The sequence below is a fragment of the Giraffa tippelskirchi genome, chromosome 4 (genome assembly GCF_054371585.1).
Source record: "Giraffa tippelskirchi isolate mGirTip1 chromosome 4, T2T-mGirTip1v1.2.pri, whole genome shotgun sequence".
In the NCBI taxonomy this organism is placed as follows: Eukaryota; Metazoa; Chordata; class Mammalia; order Artiodactyla; family Giraffidae; genus Giraffa; species Giraffa tippelskirchi.
In genome coordinates, this window is record NC_137278.1 from 198,683,527 (window position 1) to 198,688,090 (window position 4,564).

Here is a 4,564-nt window from a genome sequence, read left to right on the forward strand (position 1 = left end):
CGTCGAATCTTTGGTCATTTCATCAACGCGGACGTGATTTTTCCTTTATCCAAATCTGTTAAGTTTTGCACAACTCCCGACTCAATCGTCAAGAGCTGAAAATAAATCCTAGACTGGGGACCCATCTGCCCCCACCTTCTGCAGCCGTGGGTAACGTCACAGAGTCCCCGCCATGGCCAGGCCCCGATTACTCTGTCCTGGGCCTTTAGGAGCAATCAAAGCCCTTTTTAGAAAATATTTCCTGGTCGTCTGTGGCCTTGGATGGACAGAGTTTTCCACTAGGCCTTTTTTTTTTTTTTCCAGCCACACTGGCCCTTAAGAAGATGTTACTCAAGACTCCACACCTACTTCAAACATTTTTAGGGGCCTTGGCTGGGGCTTCGGGTGCGACTGCCAGAACCCTACAGGGGGTGGAGCCCCGACTTGGGGCCTAGCCTCTGTCTCGGGGCTCAGCGCCCAGGGGCTCACTGTCGCTGGGGTGACTTTCTCGCGGGGCCCCCCACAGCTTATTCTGGTCAGGCAGCTGCCCTGGCTGCTTCTCCCACGTTTTTGTCCCTGGTAGGATAAACCCCTCCTCCCTTTCCCTTTTTTTAAGGGCTTTCCCCCCAAGTCTGTCTGTCAGGGAACAGCTGTGCTCTGATATTAGATAGAATGTTTTCTGTGCTCACCGCGCGCCTAGGAACAAAAGGGTTTTAAGAACCCTGATAAATGAACAAGGTCCTTGGGAAGATGAAATGTTACCAGCGTTGCGAACAATCACAATCCTTGTGCATCTCGGAGGCTTTGGCCTCTGCAAAGCTGAGGGCCAGCCGGGCATGTGGTAGTGGAGACTTGGAGACTGGGAGTTTTTTCAGCCCCGTCTGGACCCGACATGGGAAAGTTGCTCAGAAGGTGGCCTTTTCACTGGCATCAAAGCCCCCAGCTGCTTTCTCACTGCTGCTTGTCTGAGGCTAAGGCCCCACTGGGTGTGGAGTAGGGCAGGTTCCAGGTATTCTGTGAGCACCGAGGCCACGGCTGGGCTTTCTGGTTTCTGAGATCTTCCAGGTGGAGGTGTTAGGGTCCTTTCCTGCCCTGAAGCACGCCCAGCATCCCTGGTTACATACTGCCCACCTGTAGGTACCAGGCTGGGCCCTGGGCGGTGGCCTGTTCCATCAGCATGGAGCAGCTGGTGACATCTGAGTCCCCACCCTTGGCTTTCCAATGTGGAAAGTGAAGCTTGGGGAAGTTCAGGGACTGACCCAAGGTCCTAGCAAGCAAGGGGTCAAGACAGCCTTTAAAACCCAGATTTGGGGGATCCCAGGATGGACAGGGAAGCCTGGCATGCGGCAGTCCATGGGATCACAAAGAATCAGACACGACTTAGGGACTGAACAACAACAAAAGAGCCTTGGCTTCTTTGATAAAAGTGGCATCACTGGGTGTCTAGCCAGGGCGGCTAGGCAGGCAGGGCTTCTTAGGCTGTTCTGTGATCCCACTTCCACACAGGACTCCTTCTCACTGGATCCTCTCCTTTCTTTTAAATTTAATTTTTCAAAGAAACTTTTGTCTGTACTGAGTCCTTGCTACTTTGCACAGGTTTTCTTTCTAGTTGTGGCAAGCGAGCACCATTTCTTATCGCAGGCTTCTCATTGCAGTGGCTTCTTGTTGCAGAGCAAGGCTCTAGGGCACGTGGGCTTCAGTAGTTGTGGTGCACAGACTCCGTTGCCCTGTGGCACGTGGGATCTTCCTGGCCCAGGGATCGAACCCATGTCCCCCTGCAGTGGTAGGCAGATTCTTAACCACTGGACTCTCAGGAAAGCCCCTCTCCTCTCTTTAAATCCTTCTCTTCACCCCACCTGCCTCCATCCACAGCCCTGAAGGCTGTGCTCTGGTCCTTAACGCACCCTTTCAAGGTTACCTGATCCCAGTCTACTTGTTTAGTTTCATTTGCTCCCTAGTCCACAGCCCACCCCAGACATTCACTCCCCAGCCCAGGCTTCTTCCTGGTACTGCCCCACATGGGAACAGAAAGGTCAAGGCATGAAGTAAAATGACAGATGGAAAGAAAAGCCGCCTCCAGCCTCTGAGCCCCATGAAATCCTTCATTATGGGATTTCCCTTGTCCGGGCTGCAAGGAGGAGCCTGAAGGCTCACGGCAAAAATCTGTAACTCATAAGGGCACCCTCCACATAGGCGCTGCTCATCACAGTGGGGGCATCTGACAAACGGCCCCACGGGTGGACAACAGTGAGGTGATGGACTTGGAGGAGGAGAGGGGAGAGGAAAGAAAAGAGGGAAACCATCAGCCTCCAGATTTCATTTCCTACCTGTTGGCATCCCGCCTGCTCTCTCCTCCACTGAGATTCGAAGGTCTTTTTAAAATGCAGCAGGGTGCTCGCTTCGGCAGCACATATACTAAAATTGGAACGATACAGAGAAGATTAGCATGGCCCCTGCGCAAGGATGACACGCAAATTCGTGAAGCGTTCCATATTTTTAAAAAAAGAAAAAAAAATGCAGCAGGAAGGATTTAGGCTAGACTCTAAGTAGAACCTGAGAATTGATCAAGGCACCCCCTTCTCTGGAAACGTGCAAGACCAAGGTGCAGATTCACCACTGGTGGAGTTTAGGACTGCGTTGGGCCCAGTGACTTCAGTCTTGTGGATTCAGGAATGAGCCTGCTGCCTTGGAGGGGTCTCTTCTCAAGCCAGTTGGGGTCAACTTAACAAGTCCACGCGAAAAAACTGCTAAGAGGTGGACGCGTCGCGGGAGCAAGCCCCCGCAACTGCTGTCTCCGGGCCCAGAAGTGCACATCTCTTCCTCCTCTGCCCTCTTCCTCCCCCAGTTCTCTTAATTTCCTTTACCCTCTGAAGCTTCCCATTCCTCCTATGGAAAAACACAGACAAAGCATCTTTCTTTGGGGGTTTTTCACATCGATCAAGAGATTTGCCCAGGACACAGAACACGTGTTTCCAGCAAGTGGGGGAGGCGGGGGTGGGTCCTGGTGCCCAGACGTGGTGAGGCTGCCCAAGAGGGAGTGAATTACTGTTTCCTCGCCGCCCCACCAGCTCCCTACATGGGGCACCTCCAGGGTCTTTTCTGCAAAAGGGAGGCTGTGAAAAGTGCAAAGACATTTTTGCCATGACTTCTGGGAGTACGCTCTGTCACCCAGAGAGGGTGTGGAGCTAACGACGTGGCCTGGGGAGGACGCCAGGGGTTCCATGCCAGTGACCCCAACATGGGACCTTGGGCAAGTCATTTCATCCTCTCTGGTCTTAGCTTCTCCTTTGGCCAAACGAGATTAGTCTTAACTATCCTGGGGAACCTATGGGGACCATGTGGAATAAAAAATTAGAAAGTTCGTTGAAAGGTGGAAATGGACCCTTAAGGGTGATGTTTGCTATTCGGAATTTCAGGGGGCGAGGAATAGGAACCAACAGTAGGCCACCCGCCCCTCGGGCCAGGATCTGCCAGGCCTCGGTCCAGGCAGTGACCATGCCCGCCAGAAGCCGTGGGAGGAGAGGGGTCCCGAAGCCAGCAGCCTTTGGAACAGTGGCCGCAGACACCGCCCACCACCCTCCTTGCCGGGGCCGCTCCAAACCCCAGGAAAGTCAGAGTTTCTGTGGCAACTTAAGCCGTGCCTGCTGGACCAGACTGGGCTGGGGGTGGGGCTGCGCTCTGCCAAATGGTGGGCTTGGAGGGGGAGCGACAGCTGGAGGGTAGAGAGCTGGGGGGGGCGGGTTGGAGCCCTTCCCCTGCCAGTCCTGCCAGGCCCGGGCACTGCCGCCTGCTCTCAGCACAACCCACGTGGGTGTAGGGACCCCGGGTCGGGGAATGGTGGGGCTCCGGGAACCTGTGTAGGGGAGGTCGGAGCAATCTGGGGACTCCCCAGGTGTGTGCTGCCTGCGGAGACCAAAGGGGCGGTGGAGTCCAGCCTGGCCCTCCTGGTTACTTCCTCCTCCTCTCACTTGGCTAGAATCCCATGAAAGACCGTGCACTTGCCTGCTGCTCCTGGTGTCTAAAGACCCCCCCTCCAGACACATCCCCCCACACTCCCACTCCTGCCTCCCCAGTGCACATTCTCCCACGGCTCTATTGTCTGGGGGACACCCAGTGGAGAGGACTTTCCAGTTTGCCAGGTGGACACAAGCACGCTCGCTCTCTCTCTCCCCTGCACCCCCTTCCTAACCCCCCAGCCAAGCAGGAACCTCCCTGTGTCCCAATGACACACGTCACAGGGCAGGCCAGTGACATGGAGGCCACAGAAATGTCTACCCGAGGTGTGACCACGGCCACTCAGGACTCTGGGCTTCCATGGCCAGCCGTCCAGACACAGCTTTATCCGCCTAGGCACTGGGGAGCAGTGTTTAGATCCTGGTCCCTGACATCAGCTGGCCTCTCGTAATTTAAATGGCACATACCATGGTTTTTAGGGCTTCCCTGGTGGCTCAGAGGGTAAAGAATCTGCCTTCAATACAGGAGATGCAGGAGATGTGGGTTCGATCCCTGGGTCAGGAAGATCCACTGGAGGAGGAAATGGCAACCCACTCCAGAATTCTTGCCTGGAAAATCCCATGGACAGAGG

At 54.8% G+C, this 4,564-nt stretch overlaps 1 non-coding gene across 1 annotated transcript; it reads left to right on the forward strand.

The window, feature by feature from the left end:
- The first annotated feature begins 2,370 nt into the window (after window positions 1–2,370).
- Window positions 2,371–2,477, forward strand: LOC145504162 (U6 spliceosomal RNA). The gene has a single exon (XR_014052138.1). It is a non-coding gene; the product is annotated as a U6 spliceosomal RNA (small nuclear RNA).
- Window positions 2,478–4,564: the final 2,087 nt, after the last annotated feature.